We start from the raw sequence: 15746 nt of genomic DNA, 5'->3' as shown, positions 1-15746 counted from the left end.
TCTCCCGCCCGTTTGGGAGCTTTGGTATAATCCCCATGGTCCTTTCAGGAACCCCAGCATCCACTAGGACGATAGAGAAAATAAGAATTTACTTACCGATAATTCTATTTCTCGGAGTCCGTAGTGGATGCTGGGCGCCCATCCCAAGTGCGGATTATCTGCAATACTTGTACATAGTTACAAAAATCGGGTTATTATTGTTGTGAGCCATCTTTTCAGAGGCTCCGCTGTTATCATACTGTTAACTGGGTTTAGATCACAAGTTGTACGGTGTGATTGGTGTGGCTGGTATGAGTCTTACCCGGGATTCAAAATTCCTCCCTTATTGTGTACGCTCGTCCGGGCACAGTACCTAACTGGCTTGGAGGAGGGTCATAGGGGGAGGAGCCAGTGCACACCACCTGATCCTAAAGCTTTACTTTTTGTGCCCTGTCTCCTGCGGAGCCGCTATTCCCCATGGTCCTTTCAGGAACCCCAGCATCCACTACGGACTCCGAGAAATAGAATTATCGGTAAGTAAATTCTTATTTTTAGCTTTCAACATCTTAAATGTCTAAGCTTCTTCCCCCTTAGAAATCTCAGACGTGACAATATATATGTTTTTAGGATGGCGAATATACTTATAGAACAACGTGTACATTAGAACATGATTAGTCAATGCTTGTTAATTTAACACGTATCATAAAGATTAAAAAAGCATATGCTTAATCAGAGCCAGATATACACCTCCAGCGAGAGTCTGTGTACAAGCCGGGACATCGTCAGGATATGTGCTCCCAGCAGGACCCGCAGGAAACAGACCATACCCTACAGACAGCGCTTTACTATAAGTTATTTTCTCTTACCTGTTTCCTGCACTCTCATCGGTGATCATCTGCAGGAGCCAGACACTCCACGCTGACAGCAGATGCAGGTTTACACCAGAGGGTCATTCCGGGGCTCTCATTCCTCCTCCTCTGCACGTACATTGGAAGCAAGACGAAGGAAAGTAGATGCCAGACTCTCTGACTTGCTGAGTCTTTTCTGGACTTTTTCTTACTGAGTGTGAAATTTTACTAAAGGTCGGTTTTGATAGATTTAAAAGCAGTCAAAATGTATGTACTTCCAGATCCAAATTTATTAATAAATTAATCTAAATCACCTGTTAGCAGGCCAATCTAGCGGGTCGTTCACTTTACCTGCTGGGTGAAATGAGCGGCCCCCCGTCTCCCCCCGCACGCTCAGCACACTTCGCGCTGTGCTGAGCGGCGGGAGAGATGTGTGATGAGCGAACCGCTCAGCACACATCTCTCCCCGAATCGGCCCGTGGGTACTGGGATTAATAATTGTAGCTGGGGACTGGGGGGTTCAGTAGGGAAAGCCGGCGGCCAGGATCCCGACGTGCAAAATACTGACGTTGGGATCCCGATTGCGAAGAAGCCGACAGAGGTGAGAAAGGGCTGTTATACCCTCTCCCCTACCCTCCTAACCCTCCCAACCTGCTGCCTAACACTAACCTTCCCCTGTAAGTGCCTAAACCTAACCCCCCGTCCCCGCTGCCTAAGCCTAAACCCCCCCCCCCCTCCTGCGGCTTACCTCTCCTGCACCGTGATGTGTGGACCCCAACAGGCAGAATCCTGACTGATAATAAGATATTAGCATATAACATGCATAAAACGGGGAATTGATGCTAGGGACGACAGTATTATACTCCCGTTATATAAATCACTAGTGAGGCCACATCTTGAATACTGTGTACAATTCTGGGCACCTTACTACAAAAAGGATATCCTGGAGCTAGAAAAGGTTCAAAGGCAGGCGACCAAACTAATTAAGGGTATGGAGACGCTGGAATACGAGGAAAGGCTTGCAAGACTAAGCATGTTTACTCTGGAAAAGATTAAGAGGGGACATGATCAACATCTACAAATATATAAGGGGACAATATACAGATCTTGCGCAGGACCTATTTTTGGTTAGATCAACACAGAGAACTCGTGGACACTCGCTCAGGTTAGAGGAGAGGAGATTCCGCACAATACGGCGTAAAGGCTTTTTCTTTTTCATCCACTAGGGGTCACTGGAGTACTCTTGGGATATGGACGGCTTCCGTAGGAAACAGCACTGAATATTTAAATTTAGCACACTCCACCCCTCCATATCCCCGAGTACCTCAGTGTTTTTTCTGTGCTCGAAGTAGTAACAGCTCTGTGGCTGAGTCCACAATTACTTTGAATATTTTTTTTTCTATTTTATACACATCCCTTTCCCTCTTCCAAAAGGCAGGGTCAGGGATAGTGCAAGGCTGCTGATAGCAGCAGTGGCGTGTCGGTCCTCACTAAATGAGCTCCCTCACAGCCACACAGAGATCTCCTGCACACAGGCTGGCCGGCGCTTACTGAGAAGCCCCGTCGGAGCCTTACCACAGCAGCAGGAGTGAAGGTATGTGGAACGGGGCGGTCAGCTCCCGCTGCCGCCCCGATGTGTGGGGACATTGTTTATATGCTACAGCCCGCCGCCGCTACTCCGGCCGTCGCCAGCCCCACAGCTGCTCTGGCCGTCGCCAGCCCCCACCGCTGCTCCGGCGCTGCTCAGAGCGCTTCAATACGCGCTCCCCGCTGTCGGTCCCTGCGTCCCAATACCCGGCTCCCGCTGGCGGCCCCAAACGCTGCCGCCCGCACTGCACGGAGTACGGGGGGGGGGGGGCATTACGGTGATATATAATAAGCGGCATGAGGGGGGATACCCTGCAGCACCAGCAGTATGCTAGGCTGCAGGGTTAATTACACAGGATAAATGTCACTTTAAGGTGGTAACCTGTATTGTGATTATAACTTTAAGCATGGCAGCCATTTTTAACCATGCTTCCTGTGTCTTCCTCTGTGATTCCAGAACGTTCCAGTACTACATCTCTACTCCACCGGAGGCGCAGGGGTGTTAGTGGGGATTTGGGATCACATTTCATAGTACTGGCCACGTGTACTGCACTTGGCCAGATATATATATATATAGAGACACCTTCGTACTATTTTACTGAGTCGTGCAAGTGTCTGTTTTTTTTGTGTATTGTATTGTCTGTCGCCATAATGAGTAAGGCACCAGCAAAAACTAAAAAGCATAATTGCAAAGTCTGTAGCAATGTGTTACCGGATGGATCTACCACATGTACAGTATGTTTTGTGGATTCGGTTCAGAATACAATTTCGGCTCCGGTTTTAAAGCCAATTTCCTCCTCGAACCCTCCTTGGGAAATGCTAGCCAATGTAATGGCTGGTTTGCAATCAGAATTGACCGCCGCTCGACAGGAGCGGGAAACGGCAAGAGCTGAGTCTAGGGTGAGACCGCCAGAACTACCGGAGGCATCTCAGCCTTGCGAAAGGTCCAAATCCATTTTGGGTAGACGGGATAAATTTCATATGTCTTATGATTTCCCCGTTTCTGCTATGTTGCATTCCGACGATTCCATGCCAGACCTCACGGCACAAGATGAGGGTGAGGAGGGCGAAGTGGAGTCAGATAGTGAAGATTTTAACAGTTCCGGCATTGATAATCTCATCAGAGCGGTGCGTCAGTCTCTGAAGTTTACAGAAACTGAGGAGCCTCTCACAAATGATCAGGTCGTATTTACTAAACGACAAAGAACTCCAATAAGTTTTCCTGTGTCGGAGTCTCTTAATCAGATGTTAGTAGAAACACGGCAGACTCCAGATAAACGGTTTTCTATACCTCGCAGATTTAAGTCTAGTTACCCGTTTCCAGACTCGGTGACCTGTACATGGGAGAATCCACCAATAGTTGATTCGTCAGTGTCGAAGCTTACAAAGAAATTAACCATACCAGTGCCAGTGGCTACTACGCTTAAAGACCCTTCAGACCGCAAAATAGAAACTATGCTAAAGTCCATGTATGTAGCAGCAGGAGTGCTGCTGAGACCTGGCTTGGTTGGTATCTGGGTCACTAAGGCGCTCATAGTATGGATAACAGAACTTAAGTCTGCCTTACATGACGAACACCTTATACTTCTTGCTGATCAAATGTGTGAGGCTGCAGAGTATCTCTGTACAGCTTCTACTGACGTCTGTCAGCTCACTTCTCGTATTTCATCGTCGCTAGTTGCGGCACGACGAGCACTCTGGCTGCGTGCTTGGCAAGCGGAGGCAGAGGTCAAACGAGGTATAGAGGCGTTACCTTACGATGGGAAGAAGTTGTTTGGTCCTGAATTGGACACATGGATTGCTGAGGCTACGGGAGGAAAGTCGGTTTTCTTACCGTTGCCTCCACCGGTACCAAGAAGGAGGTACTCTGGACCTTCGTTCAAATCCTTTAGACCTCAGTCCTTTCGAAGACGTGGCAGAGGAACAGCCTCGCCTGGTAGACGTGGACGTGGTTTCCAACAAACCAACACAAGTCGTCAGGACGCTAAGGTTACCGACAAGCCAGTGGCATGACGGGCTACCAGCCCATCTCGGTTCTCCGATTGTGGGAGCACGCCTTCAGACGTTCCAGTTGGCGTGGTTCCAGACATCCGTGGATGGGTGGATCCGCAATTTAGTGTTAAAAGGTTACAAAATAGAGTTCGACTGTCTTCCGCCACTGCGGTTTTTCAAGACAGGATTGCCTCTGTCGGACGAATTGCCATTCAGTCCCTACTGGATTCAGCAGTTTTGATTCCGGTCCCTGTACATCAACAGGGTCAGGGTTATTATTCCAGTCTGTTTGTGGTACCGAAGCCGGATGGCTCAGTCAGACCAATATTGAACTTAAAGGGTCTCAATCGGTACGTAACTTACTACAGATTCAAGATGAAATCTCTGCGTTCCGTGATTGCGGGTTTAGAGCCAAAGGAATTCATGATTGTGCTAGATCTCAAGGATGCGTACTTACACATTCCGATTTGGCAGCCTCATCAGAGATTCTTGCGGTTTGCAATACGCCAAAACCATTACCAGTTTCAGGCTCTACCGTTTGGCCTATCGTCCGCGCCTCGGGTGTTCACCAAAGTGATGTCTGTGATGATAGCTCATCTCAGATCCCTGGGAGTGACAATAGTTCCGTATTTAGACGATCTGCTCATCAAAGCTCCGTCTCAACACATACTTCTCCAACATGCGCTGCTAACGTACAATGTACTGGTTCACCACGGTTGGAGTGTCAACTTCAAGAAATCACATCTAATTCCGTCTCAACGCCTTCAATTCCTAGGTATGATTTTCGATACGGTCAATCAAAGAATTTACCTACCACAACAGAAAGTACAGATTCTACAACATCTGGTACAATTAGTGCTCAAGCCACGCACAGTGTCTGTACATTTGTGCATTCGCCTCTTAGGCACAATGGTGGCAGCTTTCGAAGCGCTTCAGTTCGGAAGATTTCACTCGCGTCCATTTCAACTGGATGTGCTCGCACAGTGGTCGGGCTCGCATCTGCAGATTCACCACAGGGTGAGGTTGTCGCCAAGGGCAAGGGTGTCTCTGCTCTGGTGGCTCAAGGAACACAATCTAACTGCAGGGAGACTGTTCGTCGGCTGGAATTGGATAATTCTAACGACGGACGCCAGTCTCAGAGGTTGGGGAGCTGTAGTTCAAAATTGTCAGCTCCAGGGTTTCTGGGCGGATCACGAAAGATTGCTGTCTATAAATGTCCTGGAACTCCGCGCAATTTACAATGCGCTACGACAAGCAGTGCACATGCTTCGGTCTCACTCTGTCCAGGTGCAGTCAGACAATGCGACGGCGGTCGCATACATCAACAAACAAGGAGTAACGAGAAGCCGCATGGCAATGCGGGAAGTAGCTCGAATCCTCAATTGGGCGGAATACCACCAGGTGATATTGTCGGCAGTGTTCATTCCGGGAGTAGACAACTGGGAAGCGGATTATCTCAGTCGTCGGGATTTTCATCCAGGAGAATGGGCATTAAATCCAGAAGTGTTTCACATGTTGGTTCAGCGGTGGGGTTATCCTCAGGTGGACCTGATGGCGTCTCGACACAATCACCAAACGCTCCAGTATGTGTCCAGAACGAGAGATCCAAAGGCAGTTTCAGTGGATGCTCTCACCGTCGCGTGGCCGTACAGTCTTGTGTATCTATTTCCACCGTTTCCGTTACTCCCTCTGGTGCTAAAACGGATCAAAAGAGAGTCTGTCACAGTCATACTAGTGGCGCCTCATTGGCCTCGAAGAGCTTGGTTCTCGGATCTCCGCGGACTACTCGCAGACGAACCTTGGCCGCTCCCTCTACGTCCGGACTTGTTACAACAGGGTCCGTTCCTATACCCCGATTTAGCGCGGCTGCGTTTGACGGGGTGGCTGTTGAGACCGCCCTCTTAAGAAGAGAGGGCATTCCAGAATCGGTTCTACCAACCATGTTACGAGCTAGGAAGCCAGTTACGGCAGCTCATTATTACAGAATTTGGCGTGCCTATATAGGTTGGTGTGAAACTCGTAAGTTTCCGACATCATCTTTCAAGTTATCCCGTCTTCTGTTATGTCTACAAACGGGGTTAGATGGAGGACTGCGTTTATCTACACTAAGGGTGCAGGTATCTGCGTTGTCAATTTATTTTCAAAGACGATTGGCTCTGTTGCCGTCGGTACACACTTTTCTGCAGGGTGTCCTCAGAGTACAGCCTCCATTCATTCCACCTACAGCGCCATGGGACTTGAATATGGTTTTAGATTTCTTACAGTCTACATATTTTGAACCCTTACAGCAAGTGGATATAAAGTTTCTCACTTGGAAAACAATTTTTCTTCTAGCCTTAGCTTCGGCAAGGCGTGTTTCATATTTGGGTGCCTTGTCATGCAAGCCACCGTATTTGGTGTTTCATGATGACAGAGCGGAACTTCGGTCGAATCCCGCTTTCTTACCAAAGGTAGTGTCATCTTTTCACATCAATCAACCAATAGTAGTTCCTGTGTTGACAGCACATTCTGGAACTCTGGATGTGGTACGCGCATTACGCGTTTATGTATCACGAACGTCTTCAGTTCGTAAGACGGATACGTTGTTTGTTCTCTATGATGCTGCCAAGATGGGTTGGCCAGCGTCTAAACAAACCTTATCCAGATGGATAAAACTGACCATACGTCAGGCTTACCTTCATGCTAGGTAACAGCCGCCTACATCAGTAACAGCTCATTCCACACGTTCTGTGGGAACTTCATGGGCAGCTGGTCGGGGAGCTTCTACGACGCAGCTTTGCCGTGCGGCTACATGGTCATCAGTGCACACGTTTGTGCGCTTTTACAAGTTTGATACGTTTGCGGCATCAGCATCTAGCTTTGGCCGCCTAGTGTTACAGGTGCCAAACAGCTCTCCCGCCCACGGGGGAAGCTTTGGTACGTCCCAAGAGTACTCCAGTGACCCCTAGTGGATGAAAAAAAAAATAGGATTTTGGTACTTACCAGGTAAATCCTTTTCTTTGAATCCATAGGGGGCACTAGACGCCCACCCAGAGCAGTTTTACCTGTTTTGTGGTAAGTTCTGAGGATCTTATGGTAACACACTCTCACCGACTGGTTCAAATTATCAAGTGCTGGTTATGGTGTCAACTGTTTAGTTGTCAGTAACGTTATGTGTCAACTTCGTTGTTGTCCGTTATGTTATATGTAATACTCCATTGTCAACCTCTCTATAGTTCCTGTTCGACTCAGTATAAAACACTGAGGTACTCGGGGATATGGAGGGGTGGAGTGTGCTAAATTTAAATATTCAGTGCTGTTTCCTACGGAAGCCGTCCATATCCCAAGAGTACTCCAGTGCCCCCTATGGATTCAAAGAAAAGGATTTACCTGGTAAGTACCAAAATCCTATTTTTACGGTAAGGACGATACGTGTTTGGAATTCCCTGCCTGAGGGAGTTGTAATGGCCGACTCAGTCAACCCCTTTAAGAATGGGTTAGATAAATTCCTAATGGATAAGGATATCCATGGTTATGGGGCATAGTCCCACACTATGGTTATTATAAAAAATAGGATTTTGATAACCTACCGGTAAATCCTTTTCTCCTAGTCCGTAGAGGATGCTGGGGACGACATCAAGACCATGGGGTATAGACTGGATCCGCAGGAGACATGGGCACTCTAAAGACTTTTTATTGGGTGTGAACTGGCTCCTCCCTCTATGCCCCTCCTCCAGACCTCAGTTGTAGGAACTGTGCCCAGGGAGACTGACATTTTGAGGAAAGGAATTACTTAACTAGTGGTGAGATATCTACCAACTCACACCCTCAACCATGCCGCACACATGGCATTCAACATAGCACGCCAACAGGCATGAACTAATTGCAGCAACATGCTGAAACCAAGATAACACAACTTGTGTAACTGTAATAACTGCAGGTAAAGTACGCACTGGGACGGGCGCCCAGCATCCTCTACGGACTAGGAGAAAAGGATTTACCGGTAGGTTATCAAAATCCTATTTTCTCTGACGTCCTAGTGGATGCTGGGGACTCCGTAAGGACCATGGGGAATAGACGGCTCCGCAGGAGACTGGGCACATCTAAGAAAGATTTAGGACTATCTGGTGTGCACTGGCTCCTCCCCCTATGACCCTCCTCCAAGCCTCAGTTAGATTTCTGTGCCCGGCTGAGCTGGATGCACACTAGGGGCTCTCCTGAGCTCCTAGAAGAAAGTATAGTTTAGGTTTTTTATTTTCAGTGAGTCCTGCTGGCAACAGGCTCACTGCAACGAGGGACTAAGGGGAGAAGAAGCGAACCTACCTAAGTGGTGGTAGCTTGGGCTTCTTAGGCTACTGGACACCATTAGCTCCAGAGGGATCGAACACAGGACCCGACCTCGTCGTCTGTTCCCGGAGCCGCGCCGCCGTCCCCCTTACAGAGCCAGAAACAAGAAGGTGGTCCGGAAAATCGGCGGCTGAAGACTTTTGTCTTCTCCAAGGTAGCGCACAGCACTGCAGCTGTGCGCCATTGCTCCTCATGCACACCACACACTGCGGTCACTGATGGGTGCAGGGCGCTGGGGGGGGGGCGCCCTGAGCAGCAATAATAACACCTTGGCTGGCAAAACTAACACCATATATAGCCCCAGAGGCTATATAGGTGTATATTAACCCCTGCCAGAAACGATAAAATAGCGGGAGAAAGCCCGCCGAAAAAGGGGCGGAGCCAACTCCCTCAGCACACTGGCGCCATTATTCCCTCACAGCTTCGCTGGAAGGATCGCTCCCTGGCTCTCCCCTGCAGTCCTGCACTACAGAAAGGGTAAAAAAGAGAGGGGGGGCACAAATTTAGGCGCAGTATATGTATATTATAGGCAGCTATAGGGGAAAACACTCTGTATAGTGATATCCCTGTGTTATATAGCGCCCTGGTGTGTGCTGGCATACTCTCCCTCTGTCTCCCCAAAGGGCTTTGTGGGGTCCTGTCCTCTGTAAGAGCATTCCCTGTGTGTCTGCTGTGTGTCGGTACTGCTGTGTCGACATGTATGATGAGGATAATGATGTGGAGGCGGAGCAAATGCCTGTGAATGTGATGTCACCCCCTGCGGGGTCGACACCAGTGTGGATGGACTTATGGAAGGAATTACGTGACAGTGTCAGCTCCTTACATAAAAGGTTTGACGACATAGGACAGCCGGCTACTCAGCTTGTGCCTGTCCAAGTGTCTCAAATGTCATCAGGGGCTATAAAACACCCGCTACCTCAGATGACAGATACAGATGTCGACACGGATACCGACTCCAGTGTCGACGATGATGAGACGAGTGTACCCTCCAATAGATCCACCCGTTATATGATTGAGGCTATGAAAAATGTATTACACATTTCTGATGATACCCCAGGTACCACAAAAAAGGGTATTATGTTTGGTGAGAAAAAACTACCAGTAGTTTTTCCTGCATCTGACGAATTAAATGAGGTGTGTGAGGAAGCGTGGACTTCCCCAGATAAGAAATTGATCATTTCCAAACGGTTAATGGCTGCGTACCCTTTCCCGCCAGAGGATAGGTCACGCTGGGAAACACCCCCTAGGGTAGATAAAGCATTGACACGCTTATCAAAGAAGGTGGCACTACCGTCTCCGGATACGGCCGCCCTAAAAGAACCTGCTGATAGAAAGCTGGAAAGTACCCTAAAAGCTATATACACACACACTGGCATTATATTGAGACCCGCTATTGCATCAGCTTGGATGTGCAGTGCTGCTGCTGCGTGGTCAGACTCCCTGTCGGAAAACATTGATACCATGGATAGGGACAATATTTTGCTAACGATTGACCACATAAAAGATGCGGTCTTATACATGCGTGATGCACAGAGGGATATTTGCCGGCTGGCATCAAAAATAAGTGCTATGTCCATTGCCGCCAGACGGGGGCTATGGACTAGGCAATGGTCAGGTGATGCCGACTCCAAGCGGCACACGGAAGTTTTACCCTATAAAGGGGCGGAACTTTTTGGGGAAGGTCTTTCAGACCTCGTTTCCACAGCTACTGCTGGGAAATCGACCTTTTTGCCACAGGCTACCCCACAGCAAAAGAAAGCACCGTATTATCAGGTACAGTCCTTTCGGCCCCAGAAAAATAAGCGGGCTAGAGGATCATCCTTTCTGCCGAGGGGCAGAGGAAGGGGGAAAAAGCTGCAACACACAGCTAGTTCCCAGAAGCAGAAGTCCTCCCCTGCGTCCGGTAAGTCCACAGCATGACGCTGGGGCTGCTCAGGCGGAATCGGGAACGGTGGGGGCACGTCTCAGGTTTTTCAGCACACAGTGGGCTCTCTCACAAGTGGATCCCTGGGTCCTTCAAGTAGTATCTCAGGGGTACAGGCTGGAATTCGAGACGTCTCCCCCCCGCCGTTTCCTAAAATCTGCCTTGCCGGCAACTCCCTCTGCCAGGGAGGCAGTGTTGGTGGCTATTCAAAAACTGTATTCACAGAAAGTGATCGTCAAGGTACCCCTCCTTCAGCAAGGAAAGGGTTACTACTCCACAATGTTTGTGGTACCGAAACCGGACGGTTCGGTGAGACCCATCTTAAATTTAAAAACCTTGAACACTTATATCAAAAGGTTCAAGTCCAAGATGGAATCGCTCAGGGCGGTTATTGCGAGCCTGGAGGAGGGGGATTACATGGTATCCCTGGACATCAAAGATGCGTACCTGCATGTCCCCATTTACCCTCCGCACCAGGAGTACCTCAGATTTGTGGTACAGGACTGTCACTATCAGTTCCAGACGCTGCCGTTCGGGTTATCCACGGCACCGAGGGTCTTTACCAAGGTAATGGCCGAAATGATGATACTCCTTCACAAGAAGGGAGTTTTAATTATCCCGTACTTGGACGATCTCCTGATAAAGGCGAGGTCCAAAGAACAGTTGATAGTGGGGGTGGCACTTTCTCAGGAAGTGCTACAACAGCACGGCTGGATTCTAAACATTCCAAAGTCACAGCTGGTCCCGACGACACGTCTTCTGTTCCTGGGAATGATTCTGGACACAGACCAGAAAAGAGTGTTTCTTCCACTGGAAAAAGCCGAGGAATTGTCATCTCTGGTCAGAGACATTCTAAAACCAGGAAAAGTGTCGGTACATCAATGCACACGAGTCCTGGGAAAAATGGTAGCTTCGTACGAAGCAATTCCATTCGGAAGGTTCCACGCAAGGACGTTCCAGTGGGACCTGTTGGACAAATGGTCCGGGTCCCATCTCCAGATGCAACAGCGGATAACCCTATCGGCCAGAACCAGGGTGTCGCTGCTGTGGTGGCTGCAGAGGGCTCATCTACTAGAGGGCCGCAGATTCGGAATACAGGACTGGGTCCTGGTGACCACGGATGCCAGCCTTCGGGGCTGGGGGGCAGTCACAAAGGGAAGAAATTTCCAAGGACTGTGGTCAAATCAGGAGATTTCTCTTCACATAAATATCCTGGAGCTAAGGGCCATTTACAATGCCCTAAGCCAGGCAAGACCCCTGCTTCAAAACCAGCCGGTACTGATCCAGTCAGACAACATCACGGCGGTCGCCCATGTAAACAGACAGGGCGGCACGAGAAGCAGGATGGCGATGGCAGAAGCCACAAGGATTCTCAGATGGGCAGAGAATCATGTGTTAGCACTGACGGCAGTGTTCATTCCGGGAGTGGACAACTGGGAAGCAGACTTCCTCAGCAGGCACGACCTCCACCCGGGAGAATGGGGACTTCATCCAGAAGTCTTCCAAATGCTGGTCAACCGGTGGGAAAAACCACAGGTAGACATGATGGCGTCCCGCCTCAACAAGAAGTTGAAAAGATATTGCGCCCGGTCAAGAGACCCTCAGGCGATAGCGGTGGACGCTCTAGTGACACCATGGGTGTACCAGTCGGTTTATGTGTTTCCTCCTCTACCTCTCATACCCAAGGTACTGAGAATAATAAGAAGGCGAGGAGTGAAAACCATACTCGTGGTTCCGGATTGGCCAAGAAGAGCTTGGTACCCGGAACTTCAAGAGATTCTTACAGAGGACCCTTGGCCTCTGCCGCTCAGACAAGACCTGCTGCAGCAGGGACCCTGTCTGTTCCAAGACTTACCGCGGCTGCGTTTGACGGCATGGCGGTTGAACACCGGATCCTGAAGGAAAAGGGCATTCCGGAGGAAGTCATCCCTACCCTGATCAAAGCCAGGAAGGATGTCACCGCAAGACATTATCACCGCATTTGGCGAAAATATGTTGCTTGGTGTGAGGCCATGAAGGCTCCGACGGAGGAATTTCAATTGGGTCTATTCCTGCACTTCCTGCAAGCAGGGGTGACGTTGGGCCTCAAATTGGGGTCCATAAAGGTCCAGATTTCGGCTCTGTCGATTTTCTTCCAAAAAGAACTGGCTTCTCTGCCCGAAGTTCAGACCTTTGTCAAAGGAGTACTGCATATTCAGCCTCCTTTTGTGCCCCCAGTGGCACCTTGGGATCTCAATGTGGTTTTGGCATTCCTGAAATCACATTGGTTCGAACCACTTAAGACTGTGGATTTAAAATATCTCACGTGGAAAGTGGTCATGCTGTTGGCCTTGGCGTCGGCCAGGCGGGTTTCAGAATTGGCGGCTTTGTCTTGTAAAAGCCCTTATCTGATTTTCCATATGGATAGGGCAGAATTGAGAACCCGTCCTCAGTTTCTCCCAAAGGTGGTCTCAGCTTTTCACTTGAACCAACCTATTGTGGTGCCTGCGGCTACTAGGGACTTGGAGGATTCCAAGTTGCTGGACGTAGTCAGGGCCCTAAAAATTTATATTTCCAGGACGGCTGGAGTCAGGAAGACTGACTCGCTGTTTATCCTGTATGCACCCACCAAGCTGGGTGCTCCTGCTTCTAAGCAGTCTATTGCGCGCTGGATTTGTAGCACTATTCAGCTGGCGCATTCTGCGGTAGGCTTACCGCAGCCTAAATCTGTAAAAGCCCATTCCACACGGAAGGTGGGCTCATCTTGGGCGGCTGCCCGAGGGGTCTCGGCTTTACAACTTTGCCGAGCAGCTACTTGGTCGGGGGCAAACACGTTTGCAAAATTCTACAAATTTGATACCCTGGCTGAGGAGGACCTGGAATTCTCTCATTCGGTGCTGCAGAGTCATCCGCACTCTCCCGCCCGTTTGGGAGCTTTGGTATAATCCCCATGGTCCTTACGAAGTCCCCAGCATCCACTAGGACGTCAGAGAAAATAAGATTTTACTCACCGGTAAATCTATTTCTCGTAGTCCGTAGTGGATGCTGGGCGCCCATCCCAAGTGCGGATTGTCTGCAATACTTGTACATAGTTATTGTTACAAAAATCGTGTTTTGTTGTGAGCCATCTCTTCAGAGGCTCCAATTTGTTATCATACTGTTAATCGGGGTTCCTATCACGTGTTATATGGTGTGATTGGTGTGGCTGGTATGAGTCTTACCCGGAATTCAAAAATCCTTCCTTATTGTGTCAGCTCTTCCGGGCACAGTTCCTAACTGAGGCTTGGAGGAGGGTCATAGGGGGAGGAGCCAGTGCACACCAGATAGTCCTAAATCTTTCTTAGATGTGCCCAGTCTCCTGCGGAGCCATCTATTCCCCATGGTCCTTACGGAGTCCCCAGCATCCACTACGGACTACGAGAAATAGATTTACCGGTGAGTAAAATCTTATTTTCTCTGACGTCCTAAGTGGATGCTGGGACTCCGTAAGGACCATGGGGAATAGCGACTCCGCAGGAGACTGGGCACAACTAAAAGAAAGCTTTAGACTAACTGGTGTGCACTGGCTCCTCCCACTATGACCCTCCTCCAGACTTCAGTTAGAATCTTGTGCCCTGCTGAGCTGGATGCACATTAGGGGCTCTCATGAGGTCCTAGAAAGAAAGTATATTTTAGGTTTTTTATTTTACAGTGAGATCTGCTGGCAACAGACTCACTGCAGCGAGGGACTAAAGGGAGAAGAAGCGAACCTACCTGACTGGAGATAGCTTGGGCTTCTTAGGCTACTGGACACCATTAGCTCCAGAGGGATCGAACACAGGCCTCGACCTCGATCGTTCGGTCCCGGAGCCGCGCCGCCGTCCCCCTTACAGAGCCAGAAGCAAGAAGTGTTCCGGAAAATCGGCGGCAGAAGACTTCTGTCTTCAACAAGGTAGCGCACAGCACTGCAGCTGTGCGCCATTGCTCCTCATGCACACCTCACATCCGGTCACTGATGGGTGCAGGGCGCTGGGGGGGGGGGGGGGGGGCGCCCTGAGGGCAATATAATACACCTTGGCTGGCAAATCTACACCATATATAGTCAGGAAGGCTATATAGGTGTAAAAATACCCCTGCCAGAATTCCAGAAAAAGCGGGAGAAGTCAGCCGGAAAAGGGGCGGGGCTATCTCCCTCAGCACACTGGCGCCATTTTTCCCTCACAGCTCCGCTGGAAGGACGCTCCCTGGCTCTCCCCTGCAGTGTCAAGCTACATAAGGGTAAAAAAAAGAGGGGGGGCACTAAATTTAGGCGCAGTATATATAATATAAGCAGCTATAAGGGAAGAAACACTCATTTATAGTGAGATCCCTGTGTTATATAGCGCTCTGGTGTGTGCTGGCATACTCTCTCTCTGTCTCCCCAAAGGGCTTTGTGGAGTCCTGTCCTCTGTCAGAGCATTCCCTGTGTGTATGCGGTGTGTCGGTACGGCTGTGTCGACATGTTTGATGAGGAGGCTTATGTGGAGGCGGAGCAGATGCCTATAAATGTGATGTCACCCCCTGCGGGGTCGACACCTGAGTGGATGGTTATGTGGAAGGAACTACGTGACAGTGTCGACTCCTTACATAAAAGGTTTGACGACATACCAAATATGGGACAGCCGGCTTCTCAGCCTGTGCCTGCCCAGGCGTCTCAAAAGCCATCAGGGGCTCTAAAACGCCCGCTACCTCAGATGGCAGACACAGATGTCGACACGGATACTGACTCCAGTGTCGACGACGATGAGACTAATGTAACTTCCAATAGGGCCACACGTTACATGATTGAGGCAATGAAAAATGTGTTGCACATCTCTGATGTTACCCCCGGTACCACAAAAAAGGGTATTATGTTTGGAGAGAAAAACTACCAGTAGTTTTTCCTCCATCTGAGGAGTTAAATGACGTGTGTGAAGAAGCGTGGGCTTCCCCCGATAAGAAACTAGTAATTTCTAAAAGGTTACTAATGACGTACCCTTTCCCGCCAGAGGATAGGTCACGTTGGGAAACATCCCCTAGGGTGGATAAAGCGCTTACACGCTTGTCAAAGAAGGTGGCACTACCGTCTCCGGATACGGCCGCCCTAAAGGAAC

Source organism: Pseudophryne corroboree, chromosome 2, assembly GCF_028390025.1.
Source record: "Pseudophryne corroboree isolate aPseCor3 chromosome 2, aPseCor3.hap2, whole genome shotgun sequence".
Taxonomy (NCBI): domain Eukaryota; kingdom Metazoa; phylum Chordata; class Amphibia; order Anura; family Myobatrachidae; genus Pseudophryne; species Pseudophryne corroboree.
The sequence above is the reverse complement of the archived record's forward strand: the minus strand, read 5'-3'. Positions refer to the sequence as shown.